The 20387-nt window shown below is 41.6% G+C and overlaps 1 protein-coding gene across 1 annotated transcript in view; it reads right to left on the bottom strand.

The window, feature by feature from the left end:
• RBM47 (RNA binding motif protein 47) overlaps positions 1–19410 on the bottom strand; it is a 210259-nt gene extending 190849 nt beyond the window's left edge. The window contains exon 1 of the mRNA XM_065877361.1: positions 19303–19410. The gene's annotated coding sequence lies outside the window, so the exon portion shown is untranslated. The remainder of the gene's footprint in view (positions 1–19302) is intronic.
• Positions 19411–20387: the final 977 nt, after the last annotated feature.

Below are 20387 nucleotides of genomic sequence, written 5' to 3'. Positions count from 1 at the left end.
AAGACTGGCAGAGCATAGGACTACCAGGTATTAATTGGTGCTGCTGTTACTTCTTTAATTTGCTCTAGCCCTAGGGGAATTACTGACACTTGCTCTTCTCCAGAGCCTGTAAAATGGGGTCTGGGTAATTAACAACTCAGAATGACTGTTATGAGAACTAATTAGTTCCTGCTTACAAAATACTTTGAACATCAACAATAGGAGTGTCTTCACTCCAAATATCACATTTTCCTCCCAATGGAGCTCTAGATACCTCCATCCCTGTCCTCCACCAAATTCCACATCTAGTCCTTCTCAGATTTCCCTCTGAAAAAAAATCATTACCTAGTTATTAAAATCAGAAGCCCAGGAGTTATCTTTAACTCCTTTCACTTCACTAACACTAACATACATTCCCAAGTCCTATTCATTCTACCTCCAAAATGTGTCTTCCATCCATCCACATCTCTCCATCTTCAATGCCACCAGTCTATTTCAATCCACCATCCTCTCTTGCATGGAGGATTGCAATAATTGGCTAGTTGGCCTCCTCCTTTTCCATCTTTAGCTCCTTTCCAATCCTTTTGCCACACAAAAGCCAAGAATGACCTTTGAAAAGAGAAGGCAAGACATATCATTTCCTTACTTAAAACCCCTCAGTGGCTGCCTGTTGCAGACAGGTTAGAGTACAACCCTCTACCATGGGTGACCAATTCATGCCGTGTCTTGCCCAGGACTTTGCTGATCTAAGCACTAAAAGTCCCGCATCCCAGGAAACTCCTCAGTTCTGGGCAATAGGGGTGACTGGTCACGTTAAGCATGGCCTGCAAGGCCTTACAGGAAGTGACTCCTGCCTGCCTCGTGGCCTCATTTCATGCCACTGTCCCCTCAATCATTACACCCTTTGCACACTGGCCTTTGTCAGGTCCTAGAATGTCCCTTTCCCTTCTCAAGGCCTTGCTGGTTAGGCCTGCCTTTCCCTTGGCCTGGAACGCTCTTCCTGTAGCTGGATTTTTCTTATCCTTTAAAGCTCAGTTTAAATGCTCCAGAAAGGACTTCCCTGATCCAAGTTAACCCAATAATTCCTATCTGCTATTCTCTATTATAACATTCTGCTTCCTTCCTAGAACTTATCATTTTGTCTTGATTCATTTATAATTTACCTATTTATCATCTGTTTCCTACCATTAGAATGTAAGAGGGCAGGAACCTTGTCTGCAGTGTTCACTGTGGCATCCTCCAGCACATAGCATATGGCAAGTGCTCAGATAATATTTACTGAACCAACATTTCAGTCTTGAGCCTCACCCCAACCAAACAACAGGTGGACCCATGCCCTGTAGAGACAGAGATCAAGGGCTTGCAAACACCAGGACATCTGGTTGACCCAGCTCTGCACCACCTCCACCCCTGCTGGTGACTAAGACCTGACCTCAAAAAAATGTTGGTTTCTCTGGAGGCCTAGAGAGGTTAAAGGACATGTCCTAAGTTACATACTCACTGTACATTTAACATTGGGAAAGCTAAAACTGATATTTCCTGTTTCTCTACCAAGTGAATTCAAATTTCAAAGGATCTTAGTGTAGGAAGAAACCTCTAGATCCCATTTGCTTTGGTCCTTCAAAGTAGACTCTATAATTTGCGTGCTACAACTCAGGGAATATAGCCGGTATTCTGTAGTAACTATAAATGGAATATAAACCTTAAAAGTTTATAAAGTTGAGAATCACTATGTTGTACACCTGTAATGTATGTAATATTGTACATCAACTATACTTCAATTTAAAAAAAAAAAAGACTCTATCCCTATTTAAAAGATAAGACGTCTGGAGCCAAGAGCAATAATTGACTTTTCCAAGGTCACATAACTATTGAAAGGCAAGGAAGAACTTCATTCTTAGTCTGTTTCTGGTTTTCAATCTTTTTTTATTCTGGATTTTGTATAACCATGCAATCAAGTATCTGTTCCATATCGAACATGTTAGCAAATGCTTTAAAAGAGAGAGAAAACAAAGTGGATGCAGAGATACCTCAGGAGTGACAAGTTATTTAATTTTTTTTAAATTTTTTTTTATTTATTTATTTTTTATTTTTGGCTGCATTGGGTCTTCATTGCTGCAAGTGGGCTTTCTCTAGTTGCAGAGAGCGGGGGCTACTCTTTGTTGTGGCGCACGGGCTCCTCACTGCAGTGGCTTCCCTCGTTGCAGAGCACGGGCTCTAGGCTCAAGGGCTTCAGTAGTTGCAGCACACGGGCTCAGTAGTTGTGGCGCACGGGCTTAGATGCTCCATGGCATGTGGGATTCTCCTGGACCAGGGTTCGAACCCGTGTCCCCTGCATCGGCAGTCGGATTCTTAACCACTGTGCCACCAGCGAAGTCCCAGACAAATTATTTAAACAGATGCAATGCTGTTGTTCCTGATTTATTAATTCATTCAACAAATACCTGTCCGCTATATGCCATGAATTGTTCTGGACACTGGGGATGCAGCGAAGAATATAACAAAGAAATCCTCTCTGCCCTCCTAGAGCTTACATTCTAGTGTGGGAGACAGAAGATAACAAATAAATATATTTTTATGTGTAAGGAGTCTCAGGTGGTCAAAGTGCTATAAGAAAAATGCAGCAGGGTAAGGAGAGAGTGTCAGGCGGGGAGCACAGATGCTTTAAATAAGATGGTCAGGGAAAGACACTCAAGTAAGATACCACTTGAACAGTGGTCTGAGTGAATTCAGGGCAGGCACTAGAGGAAGACCGTTTCAGGCCAGGGAGAACAGAAGGGCAATGGCCCTGAGGCAGCATAGCGCTTGGCAGGTTCTAGGGAATGCCCAGGGGCCCTGTGATTGGAGTGGAGGAAGCCGGAAGGAGGAAGAAAGGTCACATAGGGAGCTGGGGCCAGATCCTGCTGGCAACTGCTCTTCGAAACTACTCTCTTTTAAACTGACATATCTTTATAACGCAAATATTTACAAAGGTAGGCCTTGGAGAGGGGGGTTTTATTGAATCTGTTTCAATACGTTAGCAAGCACCGCAGGATTCGCTCTTCTTCCCCCATTTCTTGTTGTTAGAATGTTAATCTGTCTAAATCCATTCAGCTCCACTTCTTTGAAAATCAGTCACCTAGTGCTTGCAGCTAGAAAAGGAGACCAACTAATACATCTCAACAGAGCAGATAGTGGAGGCCACGCCCACGGATCAAGATCTCTGTAGAAAACCTAGCTATTGTTCAGCCAATACTTTCATGTTGGTTTCTAAAAATAAGAATCTGAGTCATCCTTTCCTCAGCCAGAGAGAACTTTATTCCTTTTACCCCCCGTGGCTCCTGATTGGTTAACACATTACTCAGCAGCGGGTGGGCAGGGCCGTCGGCTTCCCCCACTGTATGTGGTATGGCGTGAGCGAGAAAGGTGAGCTGGCTGGGAAGTCAAGCCTAAGTCAAACCCTGTCCTCACCACAGTCCCACTTTTATTTTTTAATTTTTTGGCCACACGGCTTGCGGGATCTTAGTTCCCCCACCAGGGATCAAAGCCAAGCCCCCTGCATTGGAAGCCGGAGTCCAACCCACTGCGCTGCCAGGGAATTCCCCACAAGATAGTTTTAACCAGTTTACTTGACTTTTTTCAGCTTCAGTTTCCTCCTCTGTAAAAGGGGGATATTAATGTATATTAGTTTTCTACTGCTGCGTAACAAATTTGCACACATCTAGAGGACTGGAACAACGCCTGTTTATTGTCTCGCAGTTTTGTAGGTCAGAAGTCCCGGGTGGCATAACTGGTTTCTCTGGGCCGTCTCACAAGGCTGAAATCAAGGTATCCATCCGCTGTGTTCTCACCTAGAACCCAGGGTCCTCTTCCAAGCGCTTTTCTGTTCTCGGCAGCATTCAGTTCCTTGCAGTTGTAGGTCTGAGAGTTGCGGGCCTCTCTCAGCTCTTTCAGGCGCCTACGTTCCTTCTCCGAGGCCTCTCCATCTTTCAGACCGGGACTGCACATCAAGTCCTTCTCACACTTGGAGTGTCTCTGACTTCTGCTCTCACCCATTTAAGGGCTAACTGCTTTACAAGGCTCGTGTATTTAGATCAGGCCCACCCAAATAATCCCCCTTTCTTAAGGTCACCTCTGCCATATAACATAAAATAATCACCAGAGTGAAATCTCATCATATTCATAGGTTCTAGGGGTTAGGGCAAGACAGCTTTGGGGGCCCTTAAAAAATTTTGCCTACAACAAATGCTTTGCTCAGAGAATTTCCCTGAAAATTAATGTATGTGTGTAATGTATATGTGTAAAATAGTAGACAATCGATTTAGCCACTGTTAATGCATGAGGACCCCTTTGGTGCAGGGAGCAGATAAGTATCTGAGCTACTCAGTGAATCAAGCATAAGGCGAGACTGAATTGTCCATGGTAAATGCTTATTACGATCTTTCTCATATTTATGGATGTTAAAATAGTATTTTCCACATAACAAGTGATCTCTATTTTAATTGGAGCATTGATGTGATGATTTGGAAATTCTATTTGATCTAATTTAACAAGACAAAGATTGAGTTCCTCCCTTATCTTCTGAGTATATTATTAGATTGGCCAAAAAGTTCGTTCAGATTTTTCCGTAAGATATTGCCCGAACGAACTTTTTGGCCAACACAATACTTCTCCCTCCCTTATTAAATAATTTTGGCAAAGCTGCCTCTTCCTCTTCCTTCCTATGTACTTCGGTGGAGTTCATCAACACAGGACTTTGAGCTCAGGCTTTTATAGTACCCAACTGAATTTTGGGAATTGGCTTAAGTTCTGTCACCTTAAAAATGAAGAAGGAATGGCCTCTGCACATTACTGAAGACCCAGAAAAAATAAAAGGGGGGTGGGATGGGGTTCTGAATTAATTTCAGGATATTGGGGTTGACTGTGTTAAATATGATATGATCAAGGCATAGTTTTCACATCATGACATCATGATGCACAACACAGCATCCATAAGAGCATAAACTCTAGAGCCACGCTGCTAGGGTTCAAATCTTGTCTCTGCTGTATTCTTTCAATGTAGCCTTGGGCAAATTATTTAACCTCTCTGTGCTTAGTTTTCTCACCTGTAGAGCATCTACTTCATAGGGCTGTGGTGAGGACTGAATTAAATATTTACAAAATGCTCACAGTAGGGCCTGGCACTGGGTAGCAAAAGTGAGTCACTTAAGGCTTCTCTCTTCACCCCCAGCCTAACCTACTCTCTTATCAGACAGTGGCATGGATTTTTCAAATTATGGTTTATTTATTTATTTTTGAATTAGCAATACTTGACATCCTACAAAACTTAAAAGGGTACGAAAAGATAAACAATAAAAACTAAGTTTTTCTCCCACCCAAGGCATCCAGACAGTGGGCTCCCAGAAGCAATACTGATACTATAGTCTCATACATCTTCCTAAGATAGTCTATACGCAGACTACAGTATGAATATTTACACGATAATATATCATGTAGACCATTTTCACAGATATGTTTTTTGGTTTTGTTTTTTATAAATTTATTTGTTTATTTATATTTTTGGCTGCGTTGGGTCTTCGTTGCTGCGCACAGGCTTTCTCTAGTTGCAGTGAGCGGGGGCTACTCTTGGTTGCGGTGTGTGGGCTTCTCATTGTGGTGGCTTCTCTTGTTGTGGAGCACAGGCTCCAGGCGTGCGGACTTCAGTAGTTGTGGCACACAGGCTCAGTAGTTGTGGCTCACGGGCTCTAGAGCGCAGGCTCAGTAGTTGTGGTACACGGGTTTAGTTGCTCCGCAGCGTGTGGGATCTTCCCGGACCAGGGCTCGAACCCGTGTCCCCTGCATTAGCAGGCAGATTCTTAACCACTGCGCCACCAGGGAAGCCCCACAGATTTGTTTTTAACACAGGTGAGGACATGGTATTCTGTTCTGTACTGGTGATTATCTATCTGCGTTCAACAATATGGCACCCCTGGGACTGACTGTTCCTTGCTGAGAGGCAGCAGTGCCTGTGCCTGGGAGATGCCAGTGTTTGCCAGGGCATTTAGTTGGTGAAAGAGGTTTTCCTCCTTGGACTAATACTTAAAACTACTCATTCCAGGTAATACTATACTTTGATACTATTCATGTGATAATTAATGGCAGGCAATACTATAAAAGTGACTTTATGTACCAGAATATGAACAACTCTGTTTATTTTGGCACATAATTAGAGGAGAAAGAAGCTGTAAGCCCAGATAAAAATCCATACCTTTTTAAAGTAATAAGGTTTGAATTACAGATATTACATATTGGGTTATATATAGCTGTAGTTTAGATCTTCTTGTACCTTCGACTTGTTTGGTAAGGGCTTTTCAGTTTTTGGAAAATTTGTCTTTGATCTGAGAGGTCATGTACAGTTGACCCTTGAACAACACAGGTGTGAACTGCTCCGTTCACTCGTAGCAGATTTTTTTCAGTAGTAAATATTGATACTACAGTACTACACTATCTGAGGCTGGTTGAATCCGCGGATGCTGGACTGCACATATGGAAGAACTGTGTATAGGGAGGAGCCAGGAACCGGGGATCTGGAGGACCAGCTATAAATTATGCACAGATTTTCACCTGCACAGAAGTTTGGCACCCCTAATCTCCGAGTTATTCACAGGTCAACGGTATTTGTTTGGGATCATGGTACAAGTTGGTTGGAAGTTTGGTAAAACTCTAAGTCTCGGCCTTCCCTGGTGGCGCAGTGGTTGAGGGTCCGCCTGCCAATGCAGGGACGCAGGTTTGTGCCCCAGCCCGGGAAGATCCCACATGCCGCGGAGCGGCTGGGCCCGTGAGCCATGGCCGCTGAGCCTGCGCATCCGGAGCCTGTGCTCCGCAACGGGAGAGGCCACAACAGTGAGAGGTTGTGAGAGGCCCGCGTACCGCAAAAACAAACAAACAAACAAAAACCTATAACTCTCAATGCTTTTTCTTTCTTTTCCGGATAAGATTTTGCTCAAATTCCAGTTTTCACTGAATAACATGTAACTAACTCTTCCCTACCTCCCTCATTTCTTCCCATGACAGTGGCATCCAAACCTGTAAGGAATGATATTATGTCATTTGAAGAAAGAATTTAGTTGAAACCAGCCATACATGTAGTGTTTCCTTGCTTTTCCCTAATTTGGAAGTCAAAAAATGTACTATCTCCATTTGGTCTTGAATCTATTCTATAAGGATGATTCCACAGATATTTTAAAAATTCCACACAGCAGCCTAGATATGCTAATCATGGAACTCCTTGCTCATTGGAACTTCAAAATGAGCAGCTAGTGAAATAGTAATACTGAAATCTGCCAGGAGGTGTTCCTGTAAAGTGTGACATTCCTGGGTCAGTGCTTATTTGGTGTTCACCTCTGAGTTATCAAAATTGTTTAATCCTACCTACTTAAGAAGGTGCCCAGGGAATTCCCTGGTGGTCCAGTAATTAGGACGTGGGCTTTCACTGCCGTGGACCTGGGTTCAATCCCTAGTTGGGGAACTAAGATCTCACAAGCCATGGCCAAAAAAAAAAAAGAAGGTGCCCAACCTGGTGGGATTCTTGTGCTTTTGGCCAATGGCAGTTTATAAGTCCTACTGAGAAAAAAACAGATATGGTGTCTATTATAGACTAAATTGTGTCCCTTCAAAATTCGTATGTTGAAGCCCTACCCCCCCCCACCCCAATGTGACTGTATTTGGGGATAGGACCTTTAAAGAAGTAACTAAAGTTAAATGAGATTACAAGGGTGACCCTAATCCAATATGACTAGTGTTCTTATAAAAAGGGCAAGAGACACCAGGGATGTGCACATAGAGAAAATACCATGTGAGGACACAATGAGAAGGTGAAAATCTGCAAGCCAAGGAGAGATGCCTCAGGAGAAACCAATCCTGCTGGCACCTTGACCTTGGATTTCCACCCTCCAGAACTGTGAAAAAAAAAATTCTGTTAAGCAACACAGACTATGGAATTTTGTTATGGCAGCCCTAGCCAACTAATACTGTGTGATCTTCAGGAAAAAAAGCTATAGAATTTGAGTAAGTTTTTGAAGATCTCTCCCTTTTAGGAGGACGTAACTCTTTGGGATGAGTTGACTCTTGTCATCAACTAGACAAATGAAGCCATGAACTGCCACTGACAGTGACCCTTCCCATGGCTTGGTGTTTATCTTTTCCTTGGAACCTTTTAATCTAATCTGGCCAGAGTTTGTTTCTGTTATTTGCAACCAAAAGAGCCTTAAGTAAAACAGGTCTTCAAGTCTTGCCTGAAGACTGACTATATTTCATATATAACTATTATTTTTTAAAATACCTATAGATAATGTTGATTAATAAGTTAATTCTCAATTTTAGGTAGCTAGTAGTTTTTTTTTGCAGTTATGTAGTTTTCTCACTCAATAAAAGTCCAAATAAAGTTACAATGTGTTGATGCTAATAAAGAGATTTTAATAAAGAAGAAGGTCGGGGACCATTGATCTAGAACTTTCTGACAGTGTAAGGGCCTCTTTGTGTGGGAATGGCGATGAAACCCAAAAGGTTGATGGGCATACATTTAAGGCAGGAAGTCATGATACCCGCCCAAAGACTGGTGATCTAACCAGACCATCTGCATGGCTCAGTGGAAGTTTTTGGTGGAGATGCTTGGAAGCACACCTGCATAGTTTTGCAGTCTCAATCTGACCCTGCCATACAGAGTAAGCTTTGAGTGGAGCATTCAGATAAGTCACCAGGGAGCTATGCAATGTACTTGAAAGGGTCTGTGCTCCAGTTGAACATGTTTTATAAGGGATTATGTATTCTGGGAGCTTGCTCTGACTATACTCTTCCTTTTGGACACAGTTACAGTATGTAGTGGTAGAAGTAGCTGGTACTTTGAAAGCAGACAGACTTCACCCTCCTGTAGAAAAGGACCACTGGGATGTTGGCTATGTCCCTTTCACCCTTAACAATGGTGGATACTTTGAAGAAAGGACAGAAATCCTTATAGAGTAAAAATTGAGAGTCACTAGGGGTTAGATAGGAAGACTTTGATTTTATCATTTCTCTTGAGATTATAGTTTAAATGATTGTAAGTATTGTGAATCATGACCAATCTATTTGAAAGGGCTACCGTGAACTTTGCAAAAGGGAGTCTAAATGAGGGCCCTCAAGTACCATTTGGTACATTTTAACCTATGCATTTATTTAATCAATATAAAAATCTAATTTCCTGCTTTAAGATTAAATTATACATAATCATTAAAGTATATAGAATCAATAATAACTTAGGAATATGGTATTAACAACTACATACCATCATCCCTTCCCCCACCTTACCCGTACACCGCCCTCTGGTTGACCCACACGAGTAAGAGAAACAAATACTCTCTGAGCTCAGGAGCATTACTAAACCAACCATCCTGTATAGCTGTTAATCCTCAGTCTCACCAATTTGCTGACTTCTTACACTGGCATGCTCTTAAGGCTTTTCAAATGTATTTTGAAGATGGACTTCCTTAATCTCTGGTCCTCCTTGCAAAAAATTTTCAACTTGGCCTAGTTCTCTATCACAGAAGACTCCTGAATCCCAATCTAATCCAGTGGTTTCAGCTTTTGGTGTTTCAGACGTTCTTTGAAACAATTGGGGGATTCTTTGCCATCTGGGAAAAATTGCTGTTTTCAGGTAATATCACTCAAAATGAAGATGGCCTTTTATCTCTTTCTAAAATTGGGAAAAGTTATTTCATTTTAACTTGAAAATACAAAGACACTTGGGTAGACGTGTGTCTTGACCAGCATAATATTTGACTTGCTTTTCAAGCTACCACAGAGACAACAGATACCCAACACAGGGAGCAGACACATGCCTCTCCTTGAAACCCTAACTTAATGCCAGCAAATAATTCCACACAGACCATTACTTCTATTTTTGTTCATTCATTTTCATCTGAAATAACAAAGAATGATCAGATCCCCGGGTCTATTACCTGAAGCAAGTTTAGGAAATGGAAGACCAAGAACTACAATATCAATCTGGATTGATCAATGTTGGGAACTCCTTGCTAATCACATAATTTTATTATGTGACCTGATGTGGTCTTTCTCTAAAGCACGTTTCACTACAACTAATAAACAGTAATAATAAACAATCCATATGTTCAGAGTATTTCAGACCCAGTCCAAGAAAGAACTGACTTCAGTAACTACATTCCTTTTGTTGTTCCTTGTATCTATGTAGTTGGTTTCTTCATAAAAATAAAAATGGACTTTTCTCTTCAGTGACCATTAAATGTTTAATTTGCCAATTCCTTCGCACTGCGTGACTAGTCATATTCTGCTAAAGATGTTATGCACTTGAAAGAGGTGGCTACTTGGATACAAACTGCCACAAATCAGAAATAGCCTGTCCTCCAGCCTCATTTTCAACCGAGAGCATGTTTTCTCATAGACACAACATGCTAAACGCTGGATGGGTCCCCTTCACAATTCCACAGACTATTTGAAACTAAAATGTCAGCTCAGGGCTTCCCTGGTGGCGCAGTGGTTGAGAATCCGTCTGCCAAGGCAGGGGACACGGGTTCGAGCCCTGGTCTGGGAATATCCCACATGCCGTGGAGCGACTAAGCCTGTGTGCCACAGCTATTGAGCCTGTGCTCCAGAGCCTGTGAGCCACAACTGCTGAGCCTACGTGCCACAACTACTGAAGCCCTTGCGCCTAGAGCCCGTGCTCTGCAACAAGAGAAGCCACCGCAATGAGAAGCCTGCGTACTACAACGAAGAGTAGCCCCCGCTTGCCACAACTAGAGAAAGCCCACACGCACCAACGAAGACCCAGTGCAGCCATAAATAAATAAATAAATAAATTAAAAATGTCAGCTCAGTCACCACGTGACATATGTTTTCCCACCATTGCTGACACGGTTGTGCTATTGCTCCAATTCTTTCTCTTTGTGGAATTTACATTTCCTTTTTGAAAGCACCAACTACGGCTGATGCCTTTGGTTCTTTATTTATTTATTTTTTTTGGCTGTGCCATGCAGCATGTGGGATCTTAATTCCCTGACCAGGGATCTAACTCACGCCCCCTGTGGTGGAAGCACAGAGTCTTAACCACTGGACCACCAGGGAAGTCCCTATGGTTGAAGTCATTTTTGTCTTTGGAGGGTCAAAACACCCTGGTGTATGAGAGGAGATAAGTATTTTTGGCGATGTCCTTTTCCTGTCCCAGAACTGTGTTTCTGCTCTTCTCTTTCCTCCCATCTGCTAAGTGCAGTTACACCAACTCCCAGGTCTAAAGACTAGCCCATGTGGGTGGTGCCACATTTTTTCTCAGAAGTATTGCATTTCTGAGTCATACCTTTCCTTGACTGGGAGCTACATTTATCTCTTCATTAGCCATGTTTCCTTTTTTTCTGAAGACGTAACCTGCAGAGGCAGTTTCCTATGTGAAGACCTTCTCCAAGTCACTCTGGGTCCCTGTACTCTGCCACACATGGGTCGATTTACACCCACGTTTCAAGATTCCTTTTCTTACTGATTATTGCATGCCCTCCTCACCTCAACCTCTGCTCCATCTGATCTTTATAAATCTTTGAGATATATTTCTTAGGTGTTTAGAGTTCTCTCTCTCTTTTTAAAATTAATTAATTAAATTTTGGCCGCGTTGGGTCTTCGTTGCTGCGCGTGGGCTTTCTCTAGTTGTGACGAGCGAGGACTACTCTTCATTGCGGTGCACGGGCTTCTCATTGCGGTGGCTTCTCTTGTTGTGGAGCACGAGATATAGGTGCGTGGGCTCAGTAGTTGTGGCTCACAGGCTCTAGAGCGCAGGCTCAGTGGTTGTGGCGCACAGGCTTAGTTGCTCCGTGGCATGTGGGATCTTCCCAGACCAGGGCTCAAACCCATGTCCCCTGCATTGGCAGGTGGATTTTTTAACCACTGCGCCACCAGGGAAGTCCGGTTTTTAGAGTTCTCTTATTTAGAAATTTTGCTATTGGACTACCTCAGCCTTGCAAAACTATGTTAGTTTGATAGTAATGGGCAATATAAGCGTTCTGGAATTTTTATGGCCCATAGAAATCAAGTCATGGACTCAGAAAGAGAAAGTTTTGTTGGAAAAATCTCAAACAATACCCTTCGCAATAGTTATGAATTTTATGGTGGAAGTGGAGGTAAAAAGTTCTGAAAACTCAACAGAAAAAAGCTACCATTCTTAGTAAGAGAGACAATAAAGAACTCTCAAGGAAGCTACAGATTAAAGGAATAGTAAGTATCTGCCATAGAAAGGGCAGTAATCCTACCAGAAAAGTGACTGCAGATGTTCAAGGCTATTAAAGCTACAATTTGTAAAAGAAAGTGCACCCATAGAATACTAATTAGATGTATATTCCTGAGGTATTTTATCTATTGATGGTTTGTTTTTGCATTATATCAAAAATATTGTCATATAAAATATTGTCATTATATCAAAAATATTGTCATATTGTCATACATAAATGTCATATAAATAAATTTGTCAAATTTATTGACAAAAATATTGTCAATAAAATATTGTCATATAAAATAGTGTCATGTATCTCAGGTATTCAAAATGTCAAAAAATAAGCATTTCATGTAACAGCTATCACCTCTACCTATTACATTACCCTACCACTTATGTGACAACCATGGAACTGAATTTGGAGATGAGTCCTGGAATCTTCAGAATAAAAAATATGGAATTACAAATTACCTTAGTTGGCATTGTTTTTATTTTGAAAATCTTTTCTATTTTTAGGTCCTGTCATGTCTAAGAAGAAAAATTGGAAACTTTGCCCACCTTGGTGTGTCCTAATTAATGAATTGTATTAGAAACAGTATTTCAATGAATAGTCATTTATTCACTCTTTCAATAAACAGGTATTAAACACATAATTGGCTCATGGAAGGCACAGTGCTAAGCACTTGGGCTACAAAAAAGAAGTGGGCAAAGTCTTTGCCATTCAGGGCTACAGTCTAATGAAAATAGACATGGAAACAATTAGTGCATAACAGAGGACTACAGCTAACTCTTACTGAGTGTATCAGAGTAGATTCATAGAGGAGATGATCTTCGAGCTGTCTTGAAGAATGATAAGCAGTTTGCTTTGTGGATGAGGGAAGGAAGGGCATTCCAGGCAGAAGGAACAGCATTTGCAATGATATGAATGTAAGAAGAGCAGAACAAGAACTGGTTGCCTGATGTGGCTGCATCCCAGGGGACCTTTGGGAGATTAGTGGGAGATGAGACTGGAGAGGCAGGCAGGGTCCAGGCCATGGAAGCTCTAGACTCCTGCTAGGGAATTCAGGCTTTATCAAAGTCAGGAGAAAACGGAAGCATTTCACATAGGAAAGTGAATGATCAGATTAGCATTTTAGGAAGATCTCTCTGGTGGCAATGTAGTAGATGGAGTAAATGGGGCAGGGTCAGATACCAGTGGTATGAGGTTAGTATGAGAGTTCAAACAAGAATGGTAATTACTAACATATATTGGGTGCTAACCTTGTGCTAAGCCCATGACATAAGTTATTTAATCCTCACAATGATTCTATAAGGTAATATATTAGTCAGGGCAGGTTAGGTTATGCTGTGACAGGAAACAACCCCAAAGTCTCAGTGGCATAAAACAACCAAAATAATTCTTTGCTTCTACCACATGTGCCATGCAGGTTGGCCAGGGAGCGATGCTCCTCATAGCCACAAAGAAACCCAGGATAATGGAGACTTCATCTCAATATATACCTCACAGCAGTGAGGGGGGATCATCATCCCAGCAGTAGGCAGGGAGTGTGGTTCATTGTGTATAGGCTCTCGAAGCTTCTGCCCAAGTGTCACATGGCCACAGCCAACTCCAGGGGAGAAGGGAAGTGCAACCCTACCATGAGTCCAAAAGGAGAACCAGAAATATTCAGACACCAGCACTAATTACTACCACATCCTGTTCTGAGCATAGAATAAAACTGCACATTTCTGACCTGCTTTTTTCTTTTTCTTTCCTTTAATGGTTTACTTAATTTTATTTATTTATTTATTTTAACATCTTTATTGGAGTATAACTGCTTTACAATAGTTAGTTTCTGCTGTATAACAAAGTGAATCAGCTATACATATACATATATCCCCATTTCTCCTCCCTCTTGCTCTGACCTGCTTTTGAAGTTGGATATGGCCAGCCGTGTGACCTAATTTGGCCAAAGAAATGGAAGACGCTTTGAAAACTAGGAGTCTTTAAGAACTAAGAACTGGAACAAAATTTGTTAGGCTCTTGCTTTCTCTCTGCCATGGCATCTGGCAATATTCTACGTAGTGGCTGCACCTTTCGTCCAAGTTCCAGAGTGAGAACAGCAGATAGCAGAGCCCCCATTGACTTCCAGTTGTAGGTCACTGAGATTTGAAGGATGTTTGTAACTGTAGCATAACCCAGTTCACCTGGGACTGTTATGGAGGAGACACAAAAAATTTCTGTACAATCTTAAAGTTCTCCACAGATAGGTTTATTATTATTATTATTATGTATTCCCATTTTACAGATCAGGAAACTGAGACTCAGAAAAGTCAAAGAATGTGCCCAAAGTTATACCTAGTAAGGCAAAATTCAAACCCAGGCAATCTGACTTCTGAAGATTAGCTAGCAGGAGCCTGACCTAAAGCAATAGAAATGGGGATGAACAGGTGGGACTAGTTTAGTGACATTTTAAACGTAGAATCAAAAAGATCTGCTGGGCAATTATGTAAGGAGAGAGGACAAACAGGTATCTAGAACGATTCCCAATTTTCTGACTTGGAAAGTCAAATGGACAGTGACCAGTAATTCAAATGGAGACTAGAGAATGATGAGCACAGTGAGAAGTGGAAAGATAATGAATTTGGTGATGGACTCTTTAAGCACTTTGAAGCTGTCATTCCATTGTCTTCTCTCCAGTTTCTGACAAGAAGTTGGTCACCTCCATATGGTTGTTGCCCCATATGTAATGCATTATTCTTCTCTGGCTGCTTTCAAATTTTTCTCTTTATTTTTATTTTTGTATTTTTTGGTAACCTGACAATGATGTATCTAGGTAGTTTTTCTTTGTATTTATATTGCCTGGGGTTCACTGAGCTTTGGAGGTTTGTTGACAGTTTCATCAAATTTGGGAATATTTTTCTTCTATTATATTTCTGTCCCATTTTCACTGTCTCCTTTTGGGACACCAATTACACATACATCTGATATTATCCCACAGGTCTCAGAGGATCTATTCATTTTCCTTCAATTTTTTTTCTGTTCTTCAAATTGGATAATTTCTATTGATTAATCTTGAGGTTTACTGACTCTTCTACCATCTTCCATCTGCTGTTAAGCTACTAGTGAATTGTGTTATCTTGTTTTACTTTGAAAAGTTCTGGGGTTTACGTTGCTATTTTATAGTTCCCATCTTCAAGATTCCCTATCTACTCCCTACTTATTTACTTATTCAGATCATACTTTTGTTTATCTTAAACATATTTGCCTTTGATTTTTTGACTATCTTTATAATAGCTGCCTTAATGTCTTTGTCTACTAAATCCAACATCTGAGTAATCTTAGGGTTGATTTCTATTTTCTACTTTTGTTTTCCTTTGTGTGTGTGTCTAGTAATGTTTTTTATAAAGAAAAAGAGTTTATTATAAGATGACAAGAATATTGGCATCTGACTGTGACATTTAAATATGGGCTTGGAAACAATTTATTCATGTAGCTATTTAGGGAAAATGATTATGCATGGGGCCTAACCACCTTGGTTACATCAGATGCTATTACTGTTTACACTAATCCATTCTGTACAATGTTTGACCAGTTTTAACCCAGATTTTATCAGTAACCTTCCCTCATGACTCTTGATTGTTATGTTGTGCTCTCTTAATTTTCAGCAGTACTCCTCCCTATTTTTAGCATAAATACCCTTTCATATTACTATTACTCTAGGACTAAATATCCCATAATTCAGCTAGTAATTATACTGATTGTTTTGATGCCTGGCTTTCTCTCCCCTCACCCCAGTAATAGATCCTGTCTCTCCACTATGCTCTCACCTCCATTAATTCGGTAATACTTAGTACCCTGCACAAAGCCAAGGTTTTCCATATCCTCCGTTCTTGTGATTGCCAAACCAAGTCATCTCTCTAGAAACCTTACTAAGTATTTTCCCACAGTATTATAAACTTTCACTTGGCTGTAATTACAATCATGCATTTTAAATTCGGAGAGGCGACCAAAGGCTGAACATTCATTCAAAATTATTTAATTACAAGGCTGGATAACTGAAAAAGAATTTTCCATTAAAAATAGTTTCAGAGCTAGAAAGTAATATACTGGTTAACAGGTTATGACTCTAGGGCAGTGACATGATTAAATAGAAATGGCTTGAATCTTATGGATGCATTAGTCTAGATCTGATGTTCGTTCAGAAATCTATTTACAAATCAATTTCAAAATTAAAAAATATAATCCGTCTTGATTTTTGTTCTCTTTCCATATCCATAAAATGAAGAGGTTTTTCTGTTCACCAGTTTTTCATACAACAAAGTGAATTTCAAATCTGGCACTAGTCAGAAATGTTTACACCTTAGGAACTTTACAGCAAACTGGCCTCTTTCAATAGGCAGACAGCGACCCCTCATTCAAAATGAAGCTGCTCATCAATCAGTGACATCCCTAGCTTCTCTAATATTCATCGACCTGCAGGATACTGGTAAGATCGTCAGGTTTTAACCAAGTCATTTTCCAGTCAATATTCTCCTGTATGTTTTGAAATTTTCCTTTGCATCTAAAAAAAGCTTAGGCTCTCCACATAAGAGCTCCATTACACTGAAAACCATTGCTCCTAGCACCACAGAGCAGCTCCCAAGTCCCAATGTAAAAGAGTGTCTAGTAATTTTTTATTGTCATACTTAAGGCTACAGATGATGCATTGTAGAAATTGTGGATTCTGTAGTATGTTATTTTCCTCTGAAAAGTTTTGATTTTTGTTCTAGTAGGCAGTTCACTTATTGTCTGGCCACTTTGAACTTGTGTAGGCATTTTTGTTTGTTTGTTTGCTTTAATTTTTTAGGGTAGATCTTTGGAAAGTCCAAGCTATCTTCCCAAGCCCTCTGACTTAGTGCACTCAGCCTTCACGCTGTTTCTCCTGTGATCTTGTCAAGCTTGGTGTTAGGCGTTGTTAGGGCAGTTCTATTGTAGGTCTTCTATTGTAGGGCAGTTGTTCTCGAATTTTAGCATGTATCGGAATCATCTGAAGAGCTTATTAAAAACATTTCTAGGCATCTTCCCTTGAGTCTCTGATGGAGTAGATCTGAGGTGGGACTCTAGAATTAGTATTTCCAACTGCATGTCTAACAAATTTCCAGGTGATGCTAATGCTGCTGGCCCAGGAACAGCTATCTGAGAAATACTGCTTTAGAACATTATCCTTACTTTCAAAATGTGTTCTTTCTGGTGTCCCAGCTGGATGCCTGAGGTGTTATTAACAAAGTGTTAATGTGGCTTTCCACTTAGGCTGTGCCACCACTCCAATGACCCTCATCACTGCTTGAATTCTAATAACCCTGCTCAGCTTTCAACCCCACAGAAGCTGGTATCTGGTAATCCTTGCATAGTCTCACCTTACACATGTGCAAACCAGCTTTTAGCCAAGCACCCACAGAGGATCCTCACAGGATTTTTGGAGCCCTCCCTCTGCAAAGCTCCCTCCTCTCAGTGCCCTACCTTGCAGATGAGAGTTGCTCAGCTGCCCCAGACTCCAATCTCTGTCTGCTCAGCTTAGCTGGTACCTCAGCTCATTGCTTCTTGGTTGGGAAATAGCCCACAGATAAAGAGGCAGAGTGATTCTGGGCCTCACCTCTTGGATTTCTCTTAAGGATCACAAACTTGTGCTCTGCCTGAAACAGCTGACTCAAATATTTTGCTCACCTTAGTGATTTTTTTTTTTAAAGTGGTGGGATGGCTAGTCTGTTACCAGTTTCTACTCCATCATAGCCAGGGGTGGGTGTCCTGGTGTTAGACCTTTTGAATTTAAAGAGCCTTGGACTATCCAGATAGAGATACTCTACAATGAAAAGGGGGCCTAGAGATAAAGGTTTTCAAAACATCAGTGTACAGATAGTAATTGAGACCAAGGGCATGAATCATATAGGAGGTTACACAAAATGAGAAGAGTAGAGGATCAAAGATAGGACATTGGGGGAACTGCTAATTTTTCATGGATGAGTGAAAGAAGTGTCGGCCAAAGAGGCATAGAAGGAGTGGTCTAACAGGCAGAAGAAGAGCCACTATCCCAGAAGTCAGTGGAGAAGAGTTTTTTAAAAAATATTTTTAATCCTTACCATGGCTCCCCAACTGTGCTAAGAAAAATAATTCTTTTTTAATATTTCGAGAACCCTGGCACTTCCCTGGTGGTGCAGTGGTTAAGAATCCGTCTGCCAATTCAGGGAACATGGGTTCAAGCCCTGGTCCGGGAAGATCCCACATGCCGTGGAGGAACTAAGCCTGTGTGCCATAGCTACTGAGCCTGTGCTCTAGAGCCCGTGAGCCACAACTACTGAGCCTGTGTGCCACAACTACTGAAGCCCGCACGCCTGGAGCCCATGCTCCGCAATAAGAGAAGGCACTGCAATGAGAAGGCCACGCACCACAACGAAGAATAGCGCCCCCCCTGCTGCAACTAGAGAACGCCTGAGCGTAGCAATGAAGACCCAAAGCAGCCAAAATAAGTAAATAAATAAAATAAATAAATACATAGAACGCAATAATTTAGAACTATTGTCAAACCCATTTCACAGATGAAGATGGAACTGACCAGCCAAGTAACTTGTACAAGGTCATGAAGCTGGTAAGTGGCAGAGCCAGAACTAGAATCCAGGCATTCTGGCTCCAATACTTGAAAAAAACCCACAATGTTCTGCCTCACTCCAAAACAGGAGAGGATGACAAATATGACAGTGCTGTCTAGGAAGCTGAGGGTTGAAAAGTGCCTATTGGATTAAGCACTAGGTCCACTGGTGAGCTCCGCAAGAACTCACTGACATAAACAGGAGGTGCTAATTAACTGCTCAACATGATCGGTTCCTGGGTTTAGCTCTTCTTTTGAACCAGCAGAGTGCCATACACATGGCGCCTCTCAGGCCCTGCTTGCATTGTCCTCCTCAGAAACCTGCTCCAGGTTTCTGCTCAGAAAGAGGAGACTCACTCCCTAACCGCATACAGACAAGACCCACCACTCCAGCTCCTAAGGGGGTGAAGGGAAGTGTGAGGTGCCTATTACTACTTCACAGCTGTGCCTGGGCACAAGTTTATGCGCATTTGAACATATCATCAACTCAATTACCTGTGTTCAGATTAGCCTCAGCAAATCTTTAAGCTCTCACAGCTGTCTTCAGGTGTTCAGGGGATTATTATGAGGAGATATTGATCAGCTGTTCTCCATGTCTCCTGTGGGCAGAACAAAAGGAAAGAGGCTTAAATGTCAGCAAGGGATTTAGATGTAAGTGAGAACAGTGAGGCAGGGAGGTCCTGTGTACTTAAGCAAGTTTCTAGCCTTTCTGCCTAGTTAGCCCTAAATACTACCTTTCCCACCGTATCACCCTATTTGTTTTATAACAAAATAGACAAAAACAACAGTAACAATAATAGCAAATGCTTACATAGTTCTTACTTCGTGCCAGGCACTGTTACTAAGTTTTCAGTTCAGATTCATCGTTTAATACTTACAGCACAATGAGATAAATACTATTGCCATCCCCATTTCACAGATAAGAAAACTGAGACACAGATACAGTGAATAACTTGCCAAAGGTCACAGAACCAACAAACGGCAGGGCCAACATTTGAAGCCTCCTGCAAAAGTCCATCCTCTTACCCACTACACGCACTGCTAATATGTAGAAATTGCACTAGAACAGAATTCAAGATAAGCAGAGCAGGGAGAGATGCTACCAATGTGGCATGGAGGCTGCAGTAGATTGTTAGAAAATGGTTCTACATGTACCATGTCTCCCTGAGTTCATGCCATGTGCAGTCCCCTTCCACACTGACTCTGTGCCAGCATAATGGCTGACTTGGCCAAAAGCATAGGATGGAAGCAACTTCCTGGGACTTCAAGCCTTTAAGAGATCTGGAGCTTCTGCTTTCTCTCTCAGAACCCAACTGCCTTGTAAAGAAGTCCAGGCTGTCCAGCTGTAGAGAGAGGCCACAGGTATTGAGAAACCTCAGAGGCTGAGAGCCATGTGGACAACAGAGGCATCTCAGGTAAGAGACAGCATCAAAGTGGTCAATGAAGCCATGTGAACTGTCCCAAGAGACACTGCAATGGGCAAAGGTGACCCAAGCCTGCTGAGCACTGCCCCAAATCCTGACTCTAAAAGGGCTGTGGTTTTAAGTCATTGTGTTTCTTTTCTATTGTGAAACATACAT

The sequence above is a fragment of the Phocoena phocoena genome, chromosome 5 (genome assembly GCF_963924675.1).
Source record: "Phocoena phocoena chromosome 5, mPhoPho1.1, whole genome shotgun sequence".
Classification (NCBI taxonomy): domain Eukaryota; kingdom Metazoa; phylum Chordata; class Mammalia; order Artiodactyla; family Phocoenidae; genus Phocoena; species Phocoena phocoena.
The sequence above is the reverse complement of the archived record's forward strand: the minus strand, read 5'-3'. Positions and strand labels throughout refer to the sequence as shown.